The sequence below is a fragment of the Bufo gargarizans genome, chromosome 3 (assembly GCF_014858855.1).
Source record: "Bufo gargarizans isolate SCDJY-AF-19 chromosome 3, ASM1485885v1, whole genome shotgun sequence".
NCBI classification, from domain to species: Eukaryota; Metazoa; Chordata; class Amphibia; order Anura; family Bufonidae; genus Bufo; species Bufo gargarizans.
The window spans coordinates 574,223,723-574,234,686 of NC_058082.1; positions in this window are offsets into that span (position 1 = coordinate 574,223,723).

The window sequence follows — 10,964 nt, forward strand, 5'->3', positions numbered from 1 at the left end:
TTTCTAGATGAAAATAAACATAGTAGGAAGTAAGGGAATATAATTCACTGCCAGTATAGTACTGGCAAACCTCCATAGAAGGAAGACATCTACTGCCTCTAAATAAAATGCATCTGGCTGTGCAAGCTAAGCAGGGGATAATTTGGCTGAGGAAGTCATTAGGGAAACCCCCTAAAAAAACTACTCCATTATAATTATGATTGCACAGCCATTATGCATACTTTTAATTTTTTAATTTTTTTAAAACCTGGTACACTTAAAAAATTTAATACTTTGAAAAAAATGTTTTGCATTGTCATATTCTGACATCCACTTTTTTATATTCCCAATTATTTAGATGTCTAAGGCACATTTTTTGTGTTTTGTAGTCTATGTATGACTTTTTAATCATTTTTTGGGGGGTGAATGTTAAATTCTGACATTTTTATATATTTTTCCATCACTTCTTCACAAGGTCCCAGGCCGCCAAAGTAACTCAACAGCTTCCGCAACCTTGTCACAGTGGGGGCCTTTCAGTTCAGGAGGCAGCACTCTCCCATTAAATAACTGCTTTGATGCCGTAGGTGCAACTGACCACAGCATCTGAGGGGTTAAAATTTTGTGATCACAGTTTTCTCTATTCACAGACTCTGCTGGTGGGTGTCTGGTGCGTAGAACAGTAGGGATTTACTGGCTATTGTGCCCGCTGACCAACCATTAGCAGCCAATTTAGGTCAATATTTTTTCCTTTTTTAGAAAATGTTTTGAATTTCTCTACACTTTTAAGACATTAATACCTCATAAAATATTTTTTAAGCTCCAATTTAGTTAAAAAAGTGATTTTGAGGGGCTTACATAATAGAAACCACTCATAACTAACCCCATTTTAGAAATAATACTTATGTTACAAACTTTGTTAACCCGTAAAGTGTTCCACAAGAGGGTTGTCTTATCTCACCATTACTTAGGCAAGATGAGACATAGTCCTGACCACCTCTCGGCCAGGAAACAGTAGAGCGCTTTCTGAGTTAGGGAAATAGCATACACGCTGTTTCAGTAGTTCTCATACACAACAATGAAAGCTTCTGAAACAGCAGAGTGCCAGAGCTGTGTTTCATCTTGCCTTAGTAATGGCAAGTTGAGACAACCCATTTAAAGGAAAATGGAGGTGAGATTTCAAATTTATTTTTTTTGCAGATCTTTTAAGTTAAACAATTTTTCCTGCAACACAGCAAGGGTTAACAGCAAAGTAATACTCAATATTTATTACCCTGATTCTACAGTTTACAGAAACATCCAATATGTGGTTGCAAACTGCTGTATGGGCACATGGCAGTGGTCAGAAGGGACGGAGCGCCATATGGTTTTTGGAGGGCAAATTTTGTTGAAATGGTTCTTGGGTGCTATGTTGTACTTGAAGAGACCCTGAGGTACTCCAACAGTGGAAACCCCCAAAAGGTGACTTCATTTTTGAAACTAAACCCCTCAAGGAATTTAGTAAGGGGTGTACTGAGCACTTTGACCCCACAGACTTTTACAGAATTTAGAAACACTTGTCTATAAAAATGAAAAAAATTCATTTTTTCCAAGAAAATGTTGCTTCATACCTAAATTTTTCATTTTCATAAGGGATAACAGGAGAATAAGCACCCCCCTAAATATGTCACCCATTTTTTCATGAATATGGCAACAACCCATATGTGGTTGTGAACTGCTGTACGGGCTTTTGCAGAACAGATTTTGATAGATTGGTTTATGTGCACCATCAGAGAATGCACTACATTTTTTCTGGAAGAGTAAAAATACTTTTAAGAGTGTATTTTTAGCCGAGGAGGAGTACGAAAGTTGCAGTAATACAAATACATAATACTTAGACCTACACTTGTTCACATCTGTGTTGGAGACTCAGTTTGGGGAATCTTTAATGGCAGTCTTCACTAGTTAACTGTAAGAAAGCTTAGGGCTAATTGGCCACGCAATATTTGACTGCAGAACAACCGTATCATAGCCGTGCCATGTGGTCATAACCTAATACCACTTTGTACACCTGGCGGGTTGCTGATCTCTATAACCAGGAGTCTGAAGCGCATAAATAATGACCTGAACAGGCATCTATGACACTTTCACAGTCATTATTCTGACCTCTGAGTCTGGTAATGTACTGTAAGTAGTACACATAGTGGGATGTAATGTGATTGTGCACTGTTATACTATTATAGTGTACATAATGTGATAATGTACTGTATATCCTGTTATAGTGTACATAGTGATATAGTATATGGTATATAGTGTTATAGTGTCCTGTATATAGTGTACATAGTTTAACAGTCTACAGTATATAGTGTGACAGTGATGCTTTTCCTTGGCCACTACTGTCCGTGTATGAACGCGACTCTACCACTCAGGCTGCCTCCTTTTTCATGGTGCTTGCAGCATCCTGTCTTCTGCCCCTGCTATCTCGAGCATTTGCATTGGCTGTGACATCCGTGTATCAGCCAGGAGGATTGTGTTGGGCCCCACACTGGGTACACAGGCACATCACAGTGAGGTTGATCTTGCTTGCTGCTGGTCTCTTGTTGGCGCTGAGACCCCCGCTGACCTCTATAAGCAGGAGTCTGAAGTGCTCAGCCGCTTCTCCTCACTTCTGAGTGCATTAGTGAAGACGGACCCATAGACTTTCCATTGTGGCCGTCTTCAGTACTAGTGTAGTGTCCCACTAGGTAGGGGTGGGCACTACACAAGGGTCAATTGGTGTGCGCGTTACTCCTACTCACAAGGGACAGAAATGTCATATTTACTTGTGCATTTAATGTATGTTCTAATGTGTTTTTATATGCAATGTTCCCCTGTATGATGCAATAGCAGGCCTAGTTGGGTGTAGTTAGACATCCCAGACACTAGAGGGAGATAGGGAGCCCCTAGTATAAATGTCCAGGCCTAGACAGGGAGAGTTAGTGCAGAGTCAGGAGTCTGAGAAGACAGAAGTTAGAAGGCACCAGCCAGAGATATGCTGAGGGCCTCCTCCTGACATGCAGCTTGATAGCCCTGGTTGCTAGCTATGACCAGGAGGCTAGTGAGGAGACCTAGCCTGCCTGAAGCCAAGAGAGCCTTAGTTAGCTCTGAAGTCACCCCAGTAGCAGGACAGAACCTCCTGGGAGAAACCCACAGTCATTCACCAGACAAGTAAGGATATCACAGGCAAAGATAAGTAACCCTGATGGGCAGATGCATTAGAAAGTAAAGCAAGGATCTAATACAAGAGGAAGATATAGTTTTTACCAAGGATTTAAGCCACCATTTAGGCATCCGGGCCTTGGGATAGAAAGCCAGACAGGAGTTCTAGAAAGAACAGTGTACGCTATTTCTGAGGAAAGGTACAACCTGATTCTGAGTGCATTGTGCATTTACCCTCTGAGTATCTTGCATAATCAATACCTGCCATCTTGTGGAGTAAGCCTGCTTGTAAAGCTGTGAACTAAGAGACTGTGTCACCATCTGTATGTACAAAGTTGGACTGTTAAGTAAAGCAACGTTTGGTTCACTATACCACCTGTGTACCTCACTTATTCCAACTATCAGCCGGTGTGCCACCGTCAAAGGCACTGGCGTCACGAACCTTAAAGGGACCTTGCCCCAGGCACTCAAAATACCCGTAACATCCAGGGCACCTCATCCACCATCAGGCCTGGTCCCTACATACAGAGTGTGCCCCAGAGGAACCGTGTCTACCTCTCCTTCACTGCCACATGCCTGCCCAGGGTTCTCCAATCCAGTGAGTAACCCTCGATTGCCCATACCGTGACCTCACTGTCGCTATACCCTGCAGGTCTGGCGTGTTGCATAAATTGGCGTCACGAACAGGATACGAACATTCCTGCGCCATTGCGGATACAAAAACTGTGTGCTGTTTATTGCCCTAAAGTGACAAGCCCTAATTGTTTTATTGAAAATTGCTGGGCCAAAGTGAACTGTGATAATTGCGGTGTGAAAATTGCATTGTATGGACTGTTTTCTGCTTATTTAAGCCACCGCTTGCTGTCAGTGAATAGACAGCGATTTTGCACAAAGATGGCCGCTTAGCTTGATTGGATTTGTTTGCTGCGTCTTATTCATACTGAATTGGCGGTAAAAATTGGCGCCTTCTGCTGAAAAGTGCGGGAAGGCTATATGCTGGCGCCACCGCCCTGTCTGGACATTTGCATGTCTGCTGAAATGGACTCCGCCTCCCCATACTGGAGTACCTGGGGGGCGGCCTCCCAGTGCAATGGGAGGATCTGTCTGCAATTGTTGGTGCCACCCTGTCGCTCTCCAGAGAAGGATCGAGCATGTTGAGGAGTGAGGACTGCTCTGCTGAAATGTCTGCACCTGATCTGTTGACAATAAACATTGTTGGTATAGAGCAAGAGGATGCTCCACCGGCCTACTCTTCGGGACCGGAGAGACCCGCCTGCCCGCCACCGAGGACGCAACCGGAGACCTACTATGGCTCCTGGAGAGACTTTTTCCAGCCCTCGTTTAAGTGGTCAGCTTTAATGGCAGAGATCCGGGAGGCCGCAATAAAGAAAACGACCAAGACAAAAATCTATTATGAAGAACTGGCAAAGACCGTTCACGAGTGCCACACTGACACCCAACCCCGCCTGGAAAGGAGAATGGGGTTGGTTGTGGCCTTTGACAAGGACCGAGGCTTCGGTTTTATCAAGGACTATCTTACTGGCAGAGACTTATATGTTAATCGGAGGTCCGTCAAGCGGAGTTACCTCCCAGAGCATTTGCATAACCTCCGCGAGGGAGAGGAGGTCGAGTTCACCCCTGCTGAGGGCCTCCGAGGCCCCTACGCCACTGCCGTGTCCCCTCCTAAAAAGAAATCGGAGGACTGGGACCTTGATGAGGACCACCCTGGCTGCGAGCGCGAACCTGTGTGCTCTCCAGAACCGGCCCATCACGCCTTTCAAGAACGGGGCTCCTTCATTGGCCCGAACGTCTTTTGGCAACCAACAGTGGTGGAGAAGAGGGTAAGCCCATGGCCCTCACCTGAGCTGCCTCGCAGGGAAAAGACTGTACGTGAACTGCAAGATGCCGAGAGATTCCGTGCTGCCCTGGAGAATATCCGAAGAGGAAGAAAAGCGGACGCCTCATCTGAGCCTGCAGCGGCTGCGCAGGACGTGCCACCCACCTTTCAAGTGCCGACGGCGACAGCGGAGGACAGCGATCCCGACTCCGAAAGCCTGGACGACCAGATCGTGCGGCTGGAGATTAAACTACGGGAGCTGCGCCAGATTGCCTCCGCCAGGATCTAGACTCCACTTGACCTTAAAGAAAAAGGACTTAAGGACTCGGACGTCTCCGGGTCTGAGGTGAGAGTACCTGTCCCTTCCAGCCGGCCCTCCTTAGTATCGGCACCTGCGGTGAGGTCTTCCTACACTGGCGCACAGAGCCAGTCGTCCAGGAACCCACCGGACCGCTTGCAGCAGCGGTACCCAGGCCAGTGCAGCAGCCCACTATTGTCATGCCTGCACCGGTGCGATCAGCAACTTTGATTACCCCTAGGCCTATGGGGCCTATACCTATTAGGGGTCCATTCATGCTGCAGTTGCCCCCCCCCCAATACTGTGTTGTGGGCACATCCGTCTGTTGATCCTCAATACAGGCCCAATATACAAATGGAGCCAGGGAGCACCACTGAGATGCCTAGTGGATATGACTTGCCCCTGTGAATTGGCCTGCTAGGCTCTTGTTTGATTTCTTTTTGCTAAGGGACCCTATCAAAGAGGATTTAACCCTTTCAGGACAGGAGTCCTTCGTTGTTTTGGCCCCCTGTTGCTGCTGCCAGTTACCCACGGCTCAGTGGAGGCGGCAAACCACTGAAATACCACGTGCAGCAAGGCCATCTTGTTTTATAGGACCTCCTGCCTGCTTCTGCAATATTTGAATCCAGTTGTGCCTATTTATATGTTGCACCTTTAACCCTTTCACCCCCTTTTCAGGTTGATTAAGGGTATTGCAGCACTTGTTTTATATATACCATTTAAATAATGTGGACTATGTTCTGTGCTGTCACTTTTATTATGCAACTCAAATTGAAAAGAATGAGCCCAGGGATAGACTCAAATGCACATGAGCCTCTGAGATTTTGCTACTATTTTAAAGAAATGTGCCCAGAGATGGACTCCACCATATGCGAGCCTCTGTGATCCTATTCCTCTTGCCTTGCTGTCTTTAATCTTTGCTTCAGATAAGAAAAGAACCTGGGTACGGACTCATGTTTGTTCTTTGAGCCCCCAAGAATTGTTATTTAATGTTTTTACATTTTCTATGGACTACAACTGTTCTATTATGGACACTTTGTACTTAAAGTAGTATTATGGACTATCCTGGTATTTACTGATACGCTGTGCCGGGTCAGCGCCCCTGTTCCCTTGTGTTATCCTGAGAGAAGAGAACGACGCCCCTTTTCACCGTAACTTGCTCCTTAGCCAGTGGAACTGCCTGATATATACATATAATGTATTTTTTGCAAATGTAGATGTATTTTCCTGCTTTGCATTATTTTTCTATTACAGGTGCAGTATCCAGCTGGGCAGGGTCTCTTCCATGTTGCGCCGAGGACGGGCAACGTTATAGCGTGGGGGTATGTAGTGTCCCACTAGGTAGGGGTGGGCACTACACAAGGGTCAATTGGTGTGCGCGTTACTCTTACTCACAAGGGACAGAAATGTCATATTTACTTGTGCATTTAATGTATGTTCTAATGTGTTTTTATATGCAATGTTCCCCTGTATGAAGCAATAGCAGGCCTAGTTGGGTGTAGTTAGACATCCCAGACACTAGAGGGAGATAGGGAGCCCCTAGTATAAATGTCCAGGCCCTAGACAGGGAGAGTTAGTGCAGAGTCAGGAGTCTGAGAAGACAGAAGTTAGAAGGCACCAGCCAGAGATATGCTGAGGGCCTCCTCCTGACATGCAGCTTGATAGCCCTGGCTGCTAGCTATGACCAGGAGGCTAGTGAGGAGACCTAGCCTGCCTGAAGCCAAGAGAGCCTTAGTTAGCTCTGAAGTCACCCCAGTAGCAGGACAGAACCTCCTGGGAGAAACCCACAGTCATTCACCAGACAAGTAAGGATATCACAGGCAAAGATAAGTAACCCTGATGGGCAGATGCATTAGAAAGTAAAGCAAGGATCTAATACAAGAGGAAGATATAGTTTTACCAAGGATTTAAGCCACCATTTAGGCATCCGGGCCTTGGGATAGAAAGCCAGACAGGAGTTCTAGAAAGAACAGTGTACGCTATTTCTGAGGAAAGGTACAACCTGATTCTGAGTGCATTGTGGATTTACCCTCTGAGTATCTTGCATAATCAATACCTGCCATCTTGTGGAGTAAGCCTGCTTGTAAAGCTGTGAACTAAGAGACTGTGTCACCATCTGTATGTACAAAGTTGGACTGTTAAGTAAAGCAACGTTTGGTTCACTATACCACCTGTGTACCTCACTTATTCCAACTATCAACCGGTGTGCCACCGTCAAAGGCACTGGCGTCACGAACCTTAAAGGGACCTTGCCCCAGGCACTCAAAATACCCGTAACATCCAGGGCACCTCATCCACCATCAGGCCTGGTCCCTACATACAGAGTGTGCCCTAGAGGAACCGTGTCTACCTCTCCTTCACTGCCACATGCCTGCCCAGGGTTCTCCAATACAGTGAGCAACCCTCGATTGCCCATAACCGTGACCTCACTTCGCTATACCCTGCAGGTCTGGCGTGTTGCACTAGGCTCAGCAGCAGTGCTTCAGACTCCTCATTATAGAGATCATCAGGGGGCTCAGAGCTGGGACCCCCACAAAATTTTACTACACAGCAGGGCCACTTTCCCCGTCAGAGATGATCGCGTGCCTTCCTCCTCGCTTCAAAGCTGTGTGTCATAACCTGTAGCAGCCCACTCAGACTGACCAATAACAAAGCACCTTACTGTAAGGAGCTTTGTTATTGGTTATTGAAGGCACAAGCAGCATCTCTTTGCTGCATGTGCCGTTCACAGCTTTCCCTTCACTGATGAATGTTATGGAAAAGTCTAAGGTGTTATGGAAAAGTCTAATTTTATAACTATTCTCCTGAATGCAGATGCATCTAGATAGTTTGTGAGGCGCCAACAAAATCTTTGCAATTTCAGGGGATGAGAAGGTCGTCTCCAAGTCTCTTTCCCAACAGGCCGAGAGCTGCTAATTTGGGGAGATGTTTTCAAGGACTTGTAAATGATCGAGATTGTTTTAAGAGGAGCTAGTAGTTGACTAAACAGTCTTTCGAACCAACTAACCTGACTTGTTGGGGGTATCTTTTTTATCAGGGGAGGTATCTTTGTTTTAAGAAAATGAGTAAGCATATAATGTTGGTCCGAGAGTCCTATTTTCCTTAGAAGGTCACATTCAGTGAGGAGTCAGCCCTCCGAGTCCTGTAAGCTAGATAAAGTGAGCTTTGAGTGTCTTAAGACAGAGGGGCAGCTTTGTCTCAGTTCCTTAGAAGCGAGGGCTACAATGTCTTCAACAAGTAGCAAAGGGGAGGGAAGCGTCAAGACCCCCCTGTCAGCCGAGACCAACTTCCAGACCTTCAAAGTGTTACGGACCATAGAGTTAGGGATAGAGCTAGGAGCTGGAAGAGGGCTGTCAGCCAACAAGAGGGCTTGAGCTGGAGCGTTGAGAAAGGAGTACTCTAACTTAATCTAAGTCTTATGAGGGGGATTCCTAAGCCAGTCCTCAACTCTAGACAGCTGGATGGCTTTCATATAAACTTCAGGATCTGCCAAACCAATTCCTCCTTGGGCCGGGGTTTGGTCAGCGTGCTAAAAGAGATGCGTGGGCTTCTTCCCTGCCAGATATAGGTGCGAATTTTTTTATTCAGAGAGTGGAAGAATGTTTTGGGTATCTCGATAGGGAGTACCTGCATCAAGTAGGTCAATCTGGGGATAACTAAGGACATGAGGATATTCTTCCTCCCGAACCAGGTCAGGTAAGGGAGATCCAGAGAGTCCAGCTGAGCAACCATAGAAACAAGAAAGGGTTTGTAATTTAAGTTGAATAAGTCAGGTAAGTGGGGAGTGAGTTTTACCCCCAGATACGTTAACTGTTGGGTGTGCCAATTAAATGGAGAGTTTTTCTGGAGGGAGGAGAGGGCTAGGGGTGAAAGTCTGGTATGAAGGACCTGAGATTTGGTGGGGTTTACTTTAAGATTGGACATGGAGCCAAAATGGTCAAGGGCCGACAGAATAGTGGTCATAGCTCTAGAGAGGTTAGTAGTGATTATTAGGAGATCATCTGCAAAGGCAGCACGTTTAAATTCACACCCATCTACTAAAAGGCCTCTAATATTTTTTTTCTTGCCTGAGAGTTTGCAAAAGAGTCTCCATCACCAGGACGAAGAGAAGGGGAGAGAGTGGGCATCCCTGTCTAGTTCCGTTCCTGATTGGGAAGGGGGATGATAAGATTCCATTAACTGACACGGACGCCGAAGAGTGAGTGTACATGGAAAAAACTGCGTGTACAAAGGGTTCTGGGATCCCAAACTTAATTAGGGTCAGGACCAGAGGGATAGATTTGTGGGAGGCATAATATAGGGCATTAAGGACTTTCATGGTGTTATCCTTTCCTTCTCGACCCTTGACGAAACCCACCTGGTCCGGGTGAATCAGTGTAGGTAGTAGGCCCTGAAGTCTGGAGGCGAGCATTTTAGCTAGTAATTTGAGGTCTACATTGAGTAGTGAGATGGGACCATAATTGGGGAACAGGGATGGGTCCTTGCCTTCTTTTGGAATGATTGTGATCGTGGCCCTAGTCATGTCAGTGGAAATGGAGTGATTCTCTAAGGAGAGATTACATACTGAAAGCAGGAAAGGGAGGAGGTTTTTTTTAAAGGCTGAATAATATGATATGGGGAGACCATCAGGGCCTGGGCATTTGCCTTTGGGGGTGGAGTTGATGGCTAGTGACAGTTCATTTATTGTAAATGGTCTAGCTAGCACGTCTCGTTGAGACTCAGTGAGGGTTGGGAGATGCAGATGTTTCAGGAACTCATTAATATTATCTTCCCTCCTCATAGAGGGGTCAGGTGGCGTGGGGATGGGTAGGTTATATAGGGCCTTATAATAGAGTTTAAATTGTTCAGCAATCTCCTCAGCCTTGAATAGGAGATTACACTGGGGAGAATTTTGATGCTTTGTTGCCATGGGCATAGAACTTTTGTTGGGCAGATAGGAAGTATTTGGCTGAGCGCTCATTTAGGAGGTTCTTCAGCTCTGTCCTAAGAGAAGAGAGTTCCGCCAACTGTTGAGCCAGCAATGACTGCTTATGTGCCTTTTCCAGAATATGGATCCTTGCCAGCAAAGCTGTATATTTTTTGTTAGATTCTCTTTTAAGGAAGGAGCAAAGGCTAATCAGTCTACCTCTAATATAGGCTTTATGGGTATCCCATAAGACTTGGGGGAATATATCAAGGGTGTGATTAGTGGAGAAAAACTCCTCCAGAAAGGTTGTGATTTGGGATTTGTGACTAGGGCTGCCCAACAGAGACTCGCTGAATCTCCAGTTAGTTTTCTTACCCGACCCAGGCACAATACAGAAGCAACAGTATACCGGAGAGTGATCCGAGAGGGTCATGTCACCAATTTTAGCGGAGGAGCAGTGCTGAAGATGTTCTCTTGATATAAAGTTGTAGTCTATCCTGCTATATGAGTTGTTAGCTGAAGAATAGAAAGAATAGTCAAGTAAGTCAGGATTAAAACATCACCAAGTATCTAATACCCCCATATCATATAGCCTGGTTTGAATCAATTTGAGAGCCCTTGTGGGAATGTAGGATTTCTTTGAAGAGGTATCTACTAGGGGATGGAGAGCTATATTAAAGTCACCCGCAACAATTAATATTCCCTCCCTATGGGTTTCTATGAGAGAGGAAAGGGTAGTGAGCCAGGTGATTTGGTCCTTGTTAGGGGCA